General features: G+C 46.3%; 1 pseudogene; it reads right to left on the minus strand.

Moving 5' to 3' along the window:
- Window positions 1-18,116: 18,116 nt before the first annotated feature.
- LOC139277872 (U2 spliceosomal RNA) lies at window positions 18,117-18,295 on the minus strand (annotated as a pseudogene).
- Between the last annotated feature and the right edge of the window lie 217 nt (window positions 18,296-18,512).

The raw sequence follows: 18,512 nt of genomic DNA on the forward strand, positions 1-18,512 counted from the left end.
ATCGCTATGACGTGCTTTGGGACGTTATATAAATACGAGTTCTTTCTCTTATCACAGAAGATATGTCAAGTGTCCTACACTCATGTAGAAAATAGTGCCAGGCAATGCTGTTGGATCTGTCGCATTAAAATTGCGCTCATCACCAATAACCTGATGTTAAAAAAAAAACATTTTCCCGTCCGACCTGCCACTGGTTGTGCCTGCTGAGCCCCCCCCTCCTCAAAATTCCCCCCTTTGCATCTGATGCGATTCCCGAGCAGGCTTCGAAATAGGTGGCAAGCTCTCTCACCCGCGCCACATTAACATATTTAAATCAGGGTCCTATTTCGAACCTCAATACAATTTTGGTCTTCTAGTGGGTGGAGCAGCCACTCTGGGCTGCTCCGTGCTTTGGAACTGAGCACTGATTGGCCGCACCAGCAGTCCTTAAAGGGAAGCTGCAGGCCACTCGGAAAAACTCAAAAAACAGCTTTGTCAATCATTTTTTTGGTGCAAGCCCAGGAGGGTCATGAATCCTCTGGCCCCATTGACACCTACTGCTGGTCCCTCCTTGCCCCCCCCACACCCACCCCCCTGGGATCGCCTCACCCTCCTTATTACCCTGCTTCCGGCTCAGCTCCACAGGGGATCTGCCGGATTTGCTGCCCCCCTTGCGATCCGTGAGCTGCCTGTTGGTGTTCGTTGAGTGCTGGCAGATCGCCAATATTATTGAAGTGAGGCCCGACCATGAAAATGGTTCAGGCCTCTTGTCGACGATATCAAGAACATCTTGCAAGTATGTGGCACCTTTAAAGCAATAAAATGTTCCCAAGCGCTTCGCAGGAACATTGTCAGACAAAAATTGACACCGAGCCAAAGAAGAGGATATTAGGAGAGGCGATTAAACACTTGGTCAGAGAGGTAGGCTTTAAGAAAGAAATAACTTGCATTTATATAGCGCCTTTCACATCCTCAGGATGTCCCAAAGCACTTTGCAGTCAATTAAGTACTTTTGAAGTGTAGTGACTGTTGTAATGTAGGAAATGCGGCAGCTAATGTGCGCATACAAGCTCCCACAAATAGCAATGTGATGATGAGTAGAGGAAGTGCATCCGGGAGGGCGCTGAGCACCTCGAGTCTCATCGCCGAGAGCATGCAGAAATCAGGTGCAGGCAGCGGAAAGAGCACGCGGAAAACCTGTCCCACCCACCCTTTCCCTCAACAACTATCTGTCCCACCTGTGACAGGAACTGTGGTTTTCGTATTAGACTGTTCAGCCACCTAAGGACTCATTTTAAGAGTGGCAGCAAGTCTTCCTCGATTTTGAGGGACTGATAGAAACATAGAAAATAGGTGCAGGAGTAGGCCATTCGGCCCTTCGAGCCTGCACCACCATTCAATATGATCATGGCTGATCATGCAACTTCAGTACCCCATTCCTGCTTTCTCTCCATACCCCTTGCTCCCTTTAGCCGTAAAGGCCACTGGATAATCTGTTTTAGTGATGTTGATTACATAAGAACATAAGGAATAGGAGCAGGAGTTGGCCCCTCGAGTCTGCTCCTCCATTCAATAAGATCATGGCTGATCTGATCATTGAGGGATAAATATTGGTCAGCCTACTGGGGAGAATTCCTCTTCCCCTAAGGGGGACCTTAAAGGAGGAGAGAGAGGTGGTGACGTGGAGGTTTAGGGAGGGGATTCCAGAGCTTAGGGCCTAGATGCCTGAAGGCACGGCCGCCGATGGTGGTGTGGAGGAATTTTTCTGTAAGACCTGTGCCAGAAACAAAACTACGTAACAGGAAGTAAAGGATCTGGGAACACCCCAAGCTAATGACTGTACTTGTAATGGTGTTAATCCAGCTCTCAGCGCTATTGGACTCAGTAATTGCTCTGATCCAGTTCTTACCGCAGTTCTTATCACTGGTACTCGCTGCGGAGGAAAGAAAAATAAATCCCAATGCTCAACAAAATTAAATGGAAAAAAGGACGTTCTAGTTAATCCTAATACTTTGTAATGGGGTTTTAAAAGTAACAATGATGGTGAGACACACTCCTTAATGGTGTAATGAAAACAGAACATATGCTATTTCAAGTAATATTTAGAATAATTACATCCATTTATCATTTCAGGAAACTCCAGAGTTCAAACACTTGCTATTTAATATACAAAGCGCTCCTCCAATACCGAGTTCCTGGTATTAATTAATTTGCTGACCGGGAACAAGTGTCCCACCTATTTCCTTCCCTGGTGTGGGGAACAGCCTTGTCTCTTCACCTCACAAGCTGGGAACTTGGGGAATAAAACAGATCCCAATTCTATTTCTCTGTACCACTGCTTTGGGACTCCAGTGCACTTTCCCCTCATTATGGCCCCAACACAAATGCTCCAAAGAAAAAAAATGTAGCAAGACTTGCATTTATATAGTGCCTTTCACAACCTCAGAACGTCCCAAAGTGCCTTGCAACCAATTAAGTACTTTTGAAGTGGAGTCACCGTTGTAATGTAGAAAATGTGGCAGCCAATTTGCACACAGCAAGGTCCCACAATCAACAAGGCAATAATGACCAGATAACCTGATGTTGGTTGAGGGATAAATATTAGTCAGCACACCAGGGATAACTCTCCTGCTCTTCTTCAAATAGTGCACTGGGATATTTTATGTCCACCTGAGAGGACAAACGGGGCCTCGGTCGAACGTCTCATCTGAAAGACGGCACCTCCAACAGTGCAGCAGCTCCTCAATGCTGCACTGAAGTGTCAGCCTAGATAGAATGGAATCATACAGCACAGAAGGAGGCCATTCAACCCGTCATTCTTATGCCAGCTGTTTGAAAGAACGATCCAATTAGTCCCAATCTCCTTCTCTTTCCCCATAGCCTGCAATTCTTTCCTTTTCACATCAGATCTTTCACACCAACAAAATGTACAAATAGACACTAGTAAACACACATAGTGAATAAAAAGCCTTTTAGTCTGCTTTGTTGTTAAATATCCAATGTCCGTGTTCTGCTCCCCTTTCAGCTCTTGCAGTTGACACCATCGGGCTACAGTCCGCCATGTCATATTTGCACATCAGCCATAGTTATTTGGTAAATTTGCAAAAAAAATTACCCATGTTAGGAAGGGAGCCAGAGTATTCAAACAGGAAGTGAACTCTCGGGGCGGGGGGCTGAACTCCCTCAAATGTGGGGGGTGGGGAGTGGGTGAGGGGCTGAACTCCCTCACATGTGGAGGGGGGCGGGGGGGGGGGGGGGTACACGCTCTGCATTCGGATACAACTCAAACCCAGCCCGCTGACTGTGCCAAGAAGGCCCCGCTCAAGTCTCTGGAGTGGGACCTGATTCCACAATCCATTCTGACTCAGAGGCAAAAGAGACTGTTCGTGAGGAGACAGTGGGATACGATTTCCAGTTGTGAGGCTGAACTATGATTTGACTTCTCCGAATGGTAAGGGTTGTGCTTTTCGATTTTGGTGTTATTGTCTCCGCCCTCCTCCCCCAATGTGCACGCACAAGTCACCCAAAACCTTGCTGTTAAGGTTCTGCTGATCTTCAGTTGACTGACTCTGATTTGCTTCCTTCTCACAGGTAACCATCTCACCTCCAATGGAGTGGGTGAGATTAGTAAATCACTGCACGAGGGACAACAAGAGAAAACTAACGTCCCACTGCTCCACGGTACAGGTTTTAGTACTGCCACTGACGGTGCCATAAGGAGTCCATTCTAAACTATTTCTTATACCCCTAATTTTCTCCACACCTTTCAAGGAGTCAGGAGGACGTTCAGCCATGGGAGTATCAGAGCCAAGCACAGTGACTCTGCTACTGGACTAGTACTCCAGGGGCTTGGACTGATAATCCTGAGAACGTGAGTTTAAATCCCACCATGGCAGTGTGAGAATTTGAAATCAAAAGCTGGTATCAGTAAAAACAACCTTGAAGCTATTGGATTATTGTTTAAAAACCCAACTGGTGCACCAATATCCTTCAGGGAAGTAAACCTGCCGCCCTTACCCGTTCTGGCCTATATGTGACTCCAGTCTCCCACACCAACATGGATGGCTCTTAACCGCACTTTGAAGTGGCCTAGCGAGCCATTCAGTTCCACCACTCGGTCAAGTAATGATGGGAAATAAATGCAGCTTTGCAATTCTCACATCCCAAGAATGAATAAAACAAAAATTCACCGACCGTTCACAGATGTACACATTGTTGCATTGGCCATGGGACAGTGATCAATCTCAATAGCCTGGGCGACTGAGGCCAGTTGTAATTACCCTACTCTACCCTACCTAGGATCAGGTAACTCAGCACGGAGCACGGACTATCTTGGTCTGTATGGCTTAGTAACGCACTACACAGTGTGTCCACCCACTGTGCCAACAGCCAAGTCCCAAATCACTTTAATCAGAATTAGTATTTAATGTAATTATTATGCAACAGGAATTGTAAGTCTGGTAGGATTCCACAATTATGATATCACTGCAGAAGAAAATTCTATACAAAATGTCTGTACAATTCCTCTCCGAGTCACACACTGCCCTGACTTGGAAATACATTGCCCATCCTTCATCGTCGCTGGGCCAAAATCCAGGAACTTCCTGACAATGTTCCCGCTTAAGGTGTATGGCCGCGCATCGATCGCGAGGTCCCGCGAGGCCGCTCACCAGCTCGTGCCGCTGGAAGAGATACTGCACAGAAAATTTAAAGGGACCACGCACAAGAAAAAAAATTAGAGGGCTACTCCCTACCTTATAAGATTATGAGGGAGCTTGACAAGGTGGATGCAGAGAGGATGTTTGCACTGATAAGGGAGACTAGAACTAGAGGGCACAATCTTAGAATAAGGGGCCGCCCATTTAAAACTGAGATGAGGAGGAATTTCTTCTCTCAGAGGGTTGTAAATCTGTGGCATTCACTGCCTCAGAGAGCTGTGGAAGCTGGGTCATTGAATAAATTTAAGACAGAGATAGACAGTTTCTTAACCGATAAGGGAATAAGGGGTTATGGGGAGCGGGCAGGGAAGTGGACCTGAATCCATGCTCGGATCAGCCATGATCGTATTGAATGGCGGAGCAGGCTCGAGGGGCCAAATGGCCTACTCCTGCTCCTATTTCTTATGTTCTTACCTAACAGCACTGTGAGAGCACCTTCACACACGGACTGCAGGGGCTGAAGAAGGCGGCTCACCACCACCTTCTCACAGGCAAGTAGGGACATGCAATAAATGCTGGGCTTGCCAGTGACCAACGCTCCCTACAAGCCAGTCCTGTTGGTCTGCCGGTCCTGCGTAGCCCGGGACTGGCTTTTTCAATGTAAAGTGTCGCGCAAGTGGGCTGTGCACCCACAAAAAACACAAGGGGGAACATTCTCAGTGACGCCCACATCCCATGAATTAATAAATTTAAAAAATTGGCACAAGCAGCCTTATCTGCACAGCAGATTTATAGCAGAAGACAAATACAAAAGAGCGGGCCAACAATCGGCAGTACCCATACATGTATGTCTTTGTTTCTCCGATTTAGCATCACGTGGCAATTCTGATGAATTAACTTCTCCTTTAAGGGGTCAGTCAGCGGTTCTTTGCTTTACTGTGTGTGGTTATAGTACATGTGCATTGACTGGTGAAGTATTCAGGGCATGATTCTGCTGAAACTGGTAGGCATTAGTGTTTATAGGAAGTCAATGAGATGGAACTCGATAGTGGAGAGCTGAACTGCAGCGCAAAGGCTAAGATGGATGGGGAGTACTGATGCTTAGTACACTCACAGACTGCCAGTGAAATACATTTCACCTGCCTCTTAACTCCTTTTGTTGCAGAGTGACAGCGAGAGTTAACCCTCAAGAGAAAGAGTCTGCGAGAGAGAAGACTTGTACAGTCAGATTACATAGATTGAGGTGCACAATAAAAAGCATAATTTTGGAAATCTGACATGAATAAACCAATAACAGTCACATTCAATTCATGCAATATTCAAGGCGCAAGAAAAATATAACAATTTGTGGGGCTCTGATATAATAGGACTAAGGAAGTTCCAGCCCCTGTTTAATATGCTTAATCCACACAAAGGGCCATTCTTTTTTTAATTTTTATATGAGCACAGGGTAAGATTCATTTATTTAAATGTTACTCTGTTCTCATTTGCATTCCCTTATTAACCGTTACCAGCTACGTTGCTGAATTCCAATCAAAGCAACTAGGTTACGGTTTCATAGAATGATACAGCCCAGAAGGATGCTATTCGGCCCTTCTCATTCTTGTTTTCAAATCCCTCCACGTCCTCGCCCCTCCCTATCTCTAGAATCTCGTCCAGCCCCACAACCCTCCACGATATCTGCATTCCTTCAATTCTGCCCTCTTGTGCATCCCCGATTTTTAATCGCTCCACCATTGGTGGCCGTGCCTTCAGCTGCCTGGGTCCCAAGCTCTGAAATTCCCTCCCTAAACCTCTCCGCCTCTCTACCTCTCTTTCTTCCTTTAAGATGTGCTTTAAAACCTACCTCTCTGATCAAGCTTTTGGTCGTCTGCTCTAATTTCTCCTTTTGTGGCTCGGGGTTAAATTTTGTTTGATAACGTTCTTGTGAAGTGCCTATGGGACATTTTACTGCATTACAGGCTCTATATAAATATAAGATGTTGTTGTTGTTATGCCTGTGCCAGCTCTTTGAAAGAGCTATCCAATTAGTTCCACTCCCCTGCTTTCTCCCAATAGCTCTGAAACTTTTTCCATTTCAAGTATATATCCAATTCCTATTGAAATATACTATTGAATCTGCTTCCAACACTCTTTGAGGCCGTGCATTCCAGATCATAATAACTCGCTGTGTAAAAAGAATTCTCCCCATCTCCCCTTTGGTTCATTTGCAAATGACCTGAAATCTGCACCCTCTGGTTACCGACCCTCCTGCCATTGGAAACAATTTCTCCCTATTTACTCTATCAAAACCCTTCATAATTTTAAATACCTCTATTAAATCCACCCCCCCCCTCCCCCCGGAACATTCTCTGCTCTGAGGAGAACAATCCCAGCTGCTTTAGTCTCTACATAACTGAAGTCTCTCATCCCTGGCACCAGTCTAGTAAATCTTCTCTGCACCCTCTCCAAGGCCTTGACATTCTTGCTAAAGTGTGGTGCCCAGAATTGGACACGATATTCCATCTGAGATTTAATCAGTGATTTATAAAGGCTTAGCATAGCTTTCTTGCTATTGTATATTTCCCATTGGAAAAATGAATGGAATTGCAGAATGCATCTCCAAGTTTCTGGTCAGTATCCTGTAAGATTCCACAATTATTTTCTATCTGTCTAATAGAATCTGAATTTGATTTACTGAGCCACCATAAACTAAAGCCCGAGTTAAAATGGATGAGAATTGTGGATTGCGAAAACATTGATTAAAAATAATGGGATTTTGTGCAATTAAAATGGAATCTGGCTTGCTCATTCATTGTAAACCAGCGTCCCTGATTATGGGACGTGCTCTTGGACACCATTTGGATGTTGAAAGTGGGATGGTCACTTTATTTAAGGAGCCATTGGACTTTGAAATTGCGGTCGGAGGCTTCCCCCGGACGCAAGGAAACTCTGCACCTGCCTGGTGCCTCTGTACCTACGAAGACTTGCGTTCCTGGGCCTGCAGGCTAGGCCTGCGTAAAGGCCCACGTATCCCGGGGACGCAGGTGGTTCACAAGCGTCCCTGGGATCACATGGGCCGGCCCAACCAATTACAAAGGGGGATTCCCATTATGCTTATGAAGAGTCCATTTACATACAGAATCCCCATAAGCATAATAGGAATCACATAAAAAAATATATTTTCACACAACCTAAATAAAAATGAATCATCACATGTTTAAAGTTAATTCAAATACAATTTAAAATAAAAAATTTAATTTTTTGAAAGATAAATGTAAATATTTTTAAAGGAACCAAAAATAACTGAAACTAATTTTTAAAGGTTTTTGAACGTTTAAATGATTTGAAAACATTTATTTTAATATTTATTTAAACCCTTATGCTGGTAAAGGAAGGCCTTTTGCCTGCTTTTATCAGGCGTAAGAGTTCGTGGCACTCGCTGGGTAGTACCCTGTGCCAGCGAATGTCCATTTCTTTCAGGTTCGTATGATCTGTCAAACTGAAACTTGACAGATCGCAAATTCCGGGTTTTCGCACATGTGCCTCAAATGCGGAAACCTGGAAATTGCGGAGCACTTACAGCACCGTACGCGGTCACAGACCCTGGAAAATCCGGGCCGTTATAGATTCCCTTTATGTCAAGAGACATTATTTCGAAGTATATTTCTTTCACGAGTAACACCTTTAAAGGAAACTTTAACTGAAAAGCACATTTTAAAATAACTTAGACATAGAACCTTTGCATGGAAAAATGGTGAAAAATAAATCCAGATAAGTGAAGGATGATCACTTACTTGGCTGAGATACCAGAAAGCTGGAGGTGTCCGTGGGACTGTAGCCCACTCGGAATCAGTGCCTTGAGGAGACGGTCGGGAGAAAATTGAACAAGGAGGGGGGGGGATCAGACAATCCCGAATGGCCCCCTTTCCCATACTGACATCTCTGGTACGAGGACAACCTGATCATATTCATCCGCACGCAGCAAGTAATTGTACCGACACCTCCCGGGACACGACCACTACAGAGAGAGAGAGCAACTCTAGTCCTGTGTGAACCCCTGCTTTACTTTTCTTCAAGTGGCAGTGAGTAGGAGGCTGCGAAGGTGGGAGGGTCAGGTCGTGTGGTGATTGGGAAGTAGAATTGAGTGTTCAGGGATGGCGTTGTGTGGTGGAGTGGAGCAGGGCACGCGCTGCCCATAATGTTGTTAATATTTTAGAAAATGTACCAAGGGATGGCGTGACAGCATGTTACCAGAGGCATTACCTGGCCTTTCACTACTCATTGCTTTCACAAACACACGCAGCACTATTCAGCAGCTGCTTTATAAATTCTTTCTGATGTGCAATATTACTTTGAAATATTTAACAAGGAAGTTCAAGATCATACAAAGAGGTACCGTAGATACTCGCGTATCATGCGACTTTTGAAGACCTAAATTGTAACCTAAATTTGGGGGGTCGCATGATACGCGAGATACAAAATTTGCGGGTGTGAAGTGCTGGCCAAGATTAGGCTGTTGGGCTGTTAAGCAGACCGTATCCACGCTGAATCTCGGCAGGTATCTCCTGGGCTGGATTGCAGCCTCTATTGTCACTTGTACTGTATCTTTGCTGTGGTCTCGAGATCGCCCCACCCACAACTCCCTCTGAAGTTTGCTGCATTATTAGAGGCTCCATCTATCTCAGCCCATGCTTCTTTTACCCGCAAACACAGTAGAGGCTGTGGCTGAACGACGCTAGACAAGCCAGCTGGAATGATTGCTATATCGGTGTTCGATTCGCGAGCAGCTTTCACAACAGAATCCACTCGATGTTTCATGATTCGGTTGTTAAGGTCTGTATTCGATCGTTGTTATGTGTTAGGGTACTTGTTACGTGTTGGGTACTTGTTAAACTTGTTTGAAAGCCTAGCCTAGTGGCATCTGGTATCTCAAAAAAGTGACTCGCATGATACATGAGATATATGATAAAATCATGTTTTGGGGGCGAAAATTTAGGGGTCGCATGATACGTGAGATCGTAGGATATGCGAGTATATACGGTATACGTTTATACTGAACGAGAGACAAAACTGAATTTCATCAAATATTCTCTTTCCCCTCCTGTAACATTTGCAACAGAATTCGTGCGAGTGCAAATCTTTCTTCAGGATCTAATACTTATGCAATCAGAATGTAGTATCTCCTGACAATCTGCATAGCTAGTGTTGGAACTGCACGGAATGTATGTGTATGGGTGTGTGTGCAATATCAATAAGGGATAATTCTCACGATCATGATTTAGTGACTGGCTCTCATTTCATCACTAGAAATTGTAGTTATCAGCCATGGCTCAGGAGGTAGCACTCTCACCTGAGTTAGAAGGCTGTGGCTTCAAGCCCCACTCCAGAGCACAAAATCTAGGCGAGCACTCCAGTGGACTGCTGCACTGTCAGAGGTGCCATCTTTGGGATGGGATGTTAAACCAAGTCTGCCCTCTCCGGCGGACTTAAAAGACCCCATTGCACTATTTTGAAGAAGAGCAGGCGAGCTCTCCCCGGTGTAATGGCCAATATTTATCCCTCAACCAACATCACTAAAAACAACTTCCCTGGTCACTGTCACATTGCTGTTTGTGGGACCTTGCTGTGTGTGAATTGGCTACCTTTTTCCTTCATCAACTACAGTGACTACACTTCAAAAATAGTTAATTGGCTGTAAAAATGTTCTGGGACACCCTGAAGTCCTAAAAAGCATGATATGAATGCACGTTTTGAACCCAGAACCGACTGACTCAGACAAGGGTGCTACCCACTGAGACACGGTGTGAGGTGACACGTAGAGGAAACAAAATAAGAATGTTTTCAGTGCACGTCTGTTTTGACATTTTGTTGCATTTATTTATTTTTGAAAACGTTGTCAGTTCGGAGACAGAAATCTGGGGTTCACCATTTTCACCCAATCAAATCTCTCCCACATGGGCATGAATACTCAAAAGCTATTTTTTAATAGGACTCAATCGGAGCCCTTTCAGTCTATTTTTTTTTAACAAAGACCCCAACCTGTTTTTTTTTCAGCAATTAACTGCTGGATGCCCTCGGGGGAAATGAGTCGTTACATGTCAGAATTGGCAGACATTCAGGGCCATAGACAAGCAGAGCTCAAACTGAGAGGGAAAAGCTGGCTTGGCTGAGTGTGCCGTGTGGACACAGTCCCAGGGCTCACAGCTCCGCACAAAGGTGCCTCTGACTCTGGGGAGCGCCTCTAAATGATCTGTAGAAGAATCCCCCCCCCGCCCCCCCGCCCCCCGGCAAAATATGAAATAAAGTGGAAGAACAGAATATTCTAGAAATGCATAGGACCCCAATTTGCACATTTAAGCTTCCCGTATTTCCAGGCCTGCTGAAAATTGCACCAAGCGTGCCTTGAATTTCAATGGGGTATATGAGGTGTCCCCTCCGATTTTCAACTGTTGACTGCCCGCGTTTCAGGCGAGAAAGTGGCAACCGGAAGTTGAAAATCACCTCCCCCCTCCCCACCCCCACCCCACAGTAAGTTCCGTTTTTCATGCGTTTGTTGAAGGAACCACAAGCGCTGTACATTTCTAACCAGAGGCTCTTGAAGTCAATATAGTCATGTTCATATTAACTAATTTGTAGAGTTGTCATGCCTTGATTTCAAAATTCTCCTCCTTATTTTCAAATCCCTCCCTGGCCTCACCCCTCCCTATCTCTGTAATCTCCTCCAGCCCCACAACTCGCCGAGATGTCTGCGCTCCTCTAATTCTTCCCTCTTGAGGCCATCCCTGATTATAATCGCTCACCATTGGTGGCCGCACCTTCAGCTGCCTGGGCCCCAAGCTCTGGAATTCCCTCCCTAAACCTCTCCACCTCTCTACCCCTCTTTCCTCCTTCAGGACACCCCTTAAATCATACGTCTTTGGTCACCTGCGCTAATTTCTATTTATGCGGCTCGGTGTCAAATTTTTTAAACCTCATAACCCTCCTGTGAAGCGCCTTGGTATGTTTCACTACGTTAAAGGTGCTATATAAATACAAGTTGTTGTTGTAATGCAAATGTGACAAACATTTTTCCACCTCAGTTTCCACTACGCTTCCACACTAGCAAATATGCAACATACGCAATGTAATCAACATTTTGAACAACAAAATTGTACAAAGCCTGAAATACAATCAGAATGATGTACTTGTGCTCAGGTTTGCAAGCAAAGGATTGCTCAGTCTGATACTGTTCAAAATGGATGCCAATATTCGTGTCACGTAATTATATCAGCTTGTTCAAGTCACGCGATTAGCCCCGTGCTGTATTCTAGCCAAATGCTAAAGCCTAGAAATTAGCGTCACGAATGGTCACCATCCCGTACGGTATTCCACCATCTGGTGTTCTAACAGAGGTCTTGCCCCAAGCAGACCAAAGCCGCCATTAAAGTCGCGGGCAGAGGAATATACAAACTTGCTAAGTGCTTGTCTGCCAATATCACCATCAGTAACTCTTAGCCTTGAAGAATCCTGAATGAAGTTTGCTTCAAATATCTGATTATTCCTTCACCCTCCCCCCCCACCTTTAGTCAAGCTTAACTTCAAACCTTCAAAACCTTTTAACTGTGCTTCGTGTTGTAATAGGCAGCCAGTGGGAGAAAGTTAATAATTGAACCTGGAAGTGAGACAGAAAGGATTTGTGGATTAACAAGTGTACAGCTGAATGAAAGGGAGATCAACAGACTGATTGAGAGACAGGAAATAAAGTGAGTTAGGAATAACAATGATGGGACTTGAGAGACTGCCTCTAGGATCTGGCATAATGCTGGAACTAACTAGAATGCAGGTTATTCTGTGAGGCAGTATGGCATTTAATTCCTTTACATGCAAAGTACAGACTAGGCAAAAGGGCAAGTAGTTTGATCTGATTTGGTAGTGTTCCGCTCGAGTGGATCTCAATGCCACTTTTTGTGCATGTACCGTGCATATCAGAGGAAAGGCATAATTTATTCTCACCTTGAACTGTACCGCTGACATCCGTTTCAGCACCTGTATATGTTAAGTAGAACCTAGATAAAGAGAACCGCAGCCTCATATGTCTGGTTCTGTTACTGTGCAACTTGTCTGAGTCTCAGTGTGAACTTTTCTTTAGGAACACCATAAACAGTGGATGAGTAACAATTTGTTTTTGTCTGGGACTGCCTGACCCGTCTCAGCCTTGGAATCACTTCCTGTATATCTGTATTGTAAACTGGGTTAAAGGTATCAATTCATCCCTGTCTGGTTACCATGTGACTCATGTCTGTCTCTGTTTCACACCTTGTATGTGGAGCAATAGGGCCAACCACGGAGGTGCTGGTCTGAGGCGGGAGGAACAGGAGATGGCAATCATAGAATCATAGAATAGTACAGCGCAGAAGGAGGTTATCAGCCCATCGTGTCTGCGGCAGCATGCCTCTGACCACGTGAACTGAGTTGGAAAGGAATATAGATAATGTTGATAATGTTGTTCGAGCCTTGAGATGTTTTACTACGTTAAAGGTGCTATATAAATGCAGGTTGTTGTTGAAACCTGAAATAAAAACAGAAAATGCTGGAGATGCAAAACATGTCAGTCACCCGAACGAGAAAGCTAGATTAATACCTAAATTCTTAACCTATCTCTCCCTTCAGATGCAAATGGAGTGTGTGTCCCCCACACAAACAGTGCATATTTTGTATTGATCACATTGAGGATCAGTACGAAAACACAGCTTACAACTGATCCATGCAAACCAGACGTTCCCAGGTTGAGTCCAAATTCAATGCGAGTTTGCTGATCTCAGTCAGAGGGGCAGTGGAAACTCAGCAACTGGTTGCAGTAAACACTGGGCTAGGAAAGGTAAACCAGCCCGGGTTCCCTCTCCTGATTGCTATCCAGTGACATGGGTGAAGACGGGATTCGGATAAATGATACCTGCTATCCTGTGTAGGATAATTAGAATTTTAAATCGTTTCCCGAACACTGATAACTAGTTCTGCTACATCAAAAGCAAAAGCCTTTGGATGATTAAAGGTTGTACAACACAAATCTAGTAAACTAAAACACTGAGTAATGTCTGTTCAAGAAGTGAGTAAATTACATCGAGTGTACAACACAAAAACAGGCCATTCAGCCCAACTGGCCTATGCTGGCGTTTATGCTCCACACGAGACTCTTCCCTAAATGGATCTAAATTTTCTTTCCCCTTTAAGGGGCAAGGATTAGGACATAATTCTTGGCAGTTATAGACATGGAAAGGCTTGCTTCCTGATTCTCTGGTCTGTCATTTTTCTGGTCTGGCCCTGTACTCCTCCACGCAGGGCAGTCCCAGATCAGATTTGCGCCAGTTCAGAAAATCGACAGTGTGCGTTCACAGTGTACTGCTTTATGGTGAGTGCACTGATGGGCCAAGTCAACTAGAATTTGGCAATACCGTGACAGACAAGGCAGACAAGGCAAACTCCCAGGCAAATACATTAATCCTGGGTAGGGCGACATTACTGTGTAGCCCAGCAGAGCTGGTGGGAGGCATTGCAGCCTTGATTGTAAGAAAAAAAACTTGCATTTATATAGCGCCTTTGCAGCCTTGATTGTAAGAAAAAAAACTTGCATTTATATAGCGCCTTTCACGATCAGGACTCCCCAAAAGCGCTTTACAGCCAATGAAGTACTTTTCGAAGTGTTGTCACTGTTGTAATGTAGGAAACGCGGCAGCCAATTTTCACACAGCAAGCTCCAACAAAGAGCAATGAAATAAAAGACCGGATCTTCTGTTTTTTTTGGGGGGTTAAAGTACCTTACCCAAGCCCCCGCATCGACACGCACAATGAAACACACACACTCTAGGCACATGCGCACACACACGCACTCATACTCTCATACTAACACACAAGCAGAATTAATTCATCTGGGCCATTCTTAAAAAGAAATAAAAGATTTGTTAACATTTTACTGAGTTGATCTAAGCCTGCATATCATTGTGAGCAAAACCGGTTAACACTTCCATTAACACACAGAGAGAGGGAGCTGATGTGTTAAGCTTTTCGTACAATGGCTTTGCTCTGTTTACTCACCCATTATATTTCCTAAGCCAGCCCAAGCATGCCACAAGGGATCACTTGTTTCTTCTTTATTTTGAGTTTTTTTCCCCCCTCTCCAGTTTTCTCCCCATGTTCTTCTGAAGGAACAGAGGCTCTCTGGGCTACACTTCCGCCGACACCTCTAGTTCTCCAGCCAAGAAAGATAGCAAGAACTTGCATTTGTCTAGCGCCTTTCACTTCCACAGAACGTACTTAAATGCAATTCGCAACAAATGAAATACTTTTGAAGTTCCGCCTCTGTTGTTACGGAGGAAAAACGCGGCAGCCAATGTGTGCATAGCAAGATCCCACAACCGCCACCTGAGATCAACCTGGCAGTCATGGTGTTTTGGGAGTGTTGGTTGAGGGATACGTGTTGGCCAGGACACTGAGGAAACTCTCCTGTTCTCGTCATGAGATTTTTGACATCCACCTGAACAGGCAGACTTTCATGAAAGGTAGCGGATCCACCAATGCAGCACCCTGCACCCCCCGCCACAGTGCCGCACTGAAGTGTCAGACTAGGCTAGGTGCTTGTCCTGAAGTGGGGCTTGAACCTACTGTCATGTATTTCACCATCTTGCAATGACTATAAGTATGTAACTGTAACTCATGCACACTGTACCTGTACCCTTGTAATGCACACCCTGTCCACAGGGAGTGAGCTCCTCACCTGGGCTTCCAGGTATAAACGGGGAGGTCCCACCCAGGATCAACACTCTTCAATCCTGGAAATAAAGTGAAGGTCACAGAGTGACCGTGTCTGACACATCCATGCCTCATGTGAATTTGTAACAAGGTGCAGAGACACTACATCCGGCGACGAGAATCGGGAATCACCGAACCACGAGGATAGCCACCGGTGGCACAGAGGAACGTTACTGTGTGGGTGAGGACTGGGACGACTTTGTGGAAAGACTCCAGCAGAGCTTTGTCACAAAGGACTGGCTGGAAGAGGCAGCGGCTGACAAGCAGAGGGCGCATCTACTGACTAGCTGTGGTCCACAGACGTATGCGCTGATGAAAGACCTGCTCGCACCCCAAAAGCCAGCGGACAAGTCCTTTGAAGAGCTCAGCCAGCTGATCAGTGATGGGCTTTCAATAAGGCGAGGAACCTGCTGTGTTCCAACAAACTGTTGACTTTGTATGACCCGTAAAAAACTGGTTTTAACATGCGATGCGTCATCCTACGGGGTTGGATGTGTTTTGCAGCAGGGTAGCGATGGCGGCCGACTCCAACCGGTGGCTTACGCCTCCAGGTCGCTCTCCCAGGCAGAGCGTGGATACGGCATGTTCGAGAAGGAGGCACTCGCGTGTGTGTATGGTGTGAAAAAGATGCACCAGTACCTTTTCGGTAGACGGTTCGAGCTAGAGATGGACCACAAGCCGTTAACATCCCTGTTGTCCGACAGCAAGGCTGTCAACGCTAATGCGTCAGCTCGCATACAGCGATGGGCCCTCACGCTGGCTGCGTATGACTACACCATACAGCACCGGCCAGGCACTGAAAATTGCGGTGACGCGCTCAGCAGGCTCCCACTGGCCACCACCAAGGGAGCGTTGGAGCAGAGCGCCAAGATGGTCATGACCGTTGAGGCTTTTGACACAGCCCGCCAGATCAAACTCTGGACCAACAGGGACCCCCTCCTATCCATGATAAAGAAACGTGTCCTGACTGGGGACTGGGTGCCTGCACACAGGGCGTGCCCCGAGGAAGTCAGACCGTTTCAGAGACGGATGGATGAACTCTCCGTCCAAGCCGACTGCCTGTTATGGGGCAGCCTGGAAGTCATGCCCCAGAAAGGAAGGGAAGCGTTCATCAGGGAACTCCACAGCGAGCATTCTGGCATCGTGTTAATGAAGGCCATTGCCCGGTCACACATGTGGTGGCTGGGGATTGACTCAGACCACTGGATTCGCAGGTGCACGACGTGTGCCCAGCTGGGCAATGCCCCCAGGGAGGCCCCACTCAGCCCGTGGCCCCTGGCTCACCAGGCCATGGTCACGTATTCACGTGGACTATGCGGGCCCGTTCATGGGGAAAATGTTCCTGATCGTTGTCGATGCATACTTGAAGTGGATCGAGTGCATCATATTGAACTCGTGCACGACATCCATCACCGTGGAGAGTCTGCGTACGGCTTTCGCTTGCCGGACATCTTGGTCAGCGATAATGGCCCGTGTTTTACCAGCCATGAATTCCAGGAGTTTATGTCAGGCAATGGGATCAAGCACGTCCGGACAGTGCCGTTTAAGCCAGCCTCCAATGGCCAGGTGGAACGTGCGGTCCAAGTCATAAAGCAGGGCATGCTACACATCCAAGGACCCTCCCTTCAGTACCAGCTATCGCGCCTCCTGCTGGCCTACAGGTCCCGCCCGCACTCGCTCACGGTAGTCCCGCCAGCGGAACTCCTCATGAAACGCACGCTCAAGACGCGGCTGTCCCTCATTCACCCAGCCCTGGCAGACATTGTTGAGGGCAAGCGCCAGTCCCAAATCGAACTCCATGATCGAGGCTCAAGGGGGAGGTATATAGAAATAGATGACCCGGTATTTGTTCTTAACCATGCTTTGGGACCCAAATGGCTTGAGGGCACCGTAATTGGCAAAGAAGGAAACAGGATCATGGTGGTCAGACTAAACAATGGGCAGATATGACACAAATACTTGGACCAAGTAAAGACAAGGTTCAGTGAAGACACGGAGGAACCGAAAGGAGAGCATGATGAGATAGCACCCACACCACTACCGGCGCACGAGCAACAAAGACAGCCCTCAGCATGTACAGTCTCTGCAGCCAGCCCGGACAGGCCGGAATCACCTCAAGTGACAGAGACGCGTGCTGAGGCTCAGCCACCAGAGCCACAACTACGGCGCTCCACGAGAGAGCGCCGACCACCCGATAGACTTAACCTCTGAAACTAAAAGACCTAAGGGGGGAGGTGATGTCATGTATTTCACCATCTTGCAATGACTATAAGTATGTAACTGTAACTCATGCATACTGTACCTGTACCCTTGTAATCCACACCCTGACCACAGGGAGTGAGCTCCTCTCCTGGGCTTCCAGGTATAAAAGGGGAGGTCCCACCCAGGATCAACACTCTTCAGTCCTGGAAATGAAGTGAAGGTCACAGAGTGACCGTGTCTGACACATCCATGCCTCATGTGAGTTTGTATCAAGGTGCAAAGACACTACACCCACGATCTTCTGACTCAGCGTAATCCTGCCCTCACATGACATCTGCGGACATGCATTCTCCGGCAGAATAATGGAGAGGAACAGGGAGCCCCCTGGCTGATGTTTCCCCTACATTTAAAAAAAAAATGTTTTTAAATCCAATTTCGTTCCAGATCAACTCTAACGCCAAAGATCACTTTGCGCCAATGTGTTTGATCTTAGGCCAAAAGGCCGAGAGGTGAAGTTGCACCGTTCCTGGAAATATTGCAATACCAGGTCGGTGCATGGAGCGGACGGGGCATACCCCTGATCCAGCTCCCTGTCCAAAAATCAATTCAATATCATGTCCCCATAGGGGATATTAAACTGATAAGAACAGATACTACACTTGATCTTAGCCAAAAGGCCGAGAAGCGGTCAGAGCCCAATCGTAGGGTGCACCAAGAACAGCAAACTCAGCACAGACTTGGCATTAAACCCGCGCTCTTCCTGGTCCACGTGGCTCAGTGCCACACGGAGTGGGGCATTTAGCAGCTGAGCCATCAAGGGAATTCAGACCTCACGTAATTATTCATTTGGAATACAAGATTAACAGGACAGGAACAGTTGTGCATGTGGGTGCGGGGAGCCGGTGG

The sequence above is a fragment of the Pristiophorus japonicus genome, chromosome 12 (genome assembly GCF_044704955.1).
Source record: "Pristiophorus japonicus isolate sPriJap1 chromosome 12, sPriJap1.hap1, whole genome shotgun sequence".
NCBI classification, from domain to species: domain Eukaryota; kingdom Metazoa; phylum Chordata; class Chondrichthyes; family Pristiophoridae; genus Pristiophorus; species Pristiophorus japonicus.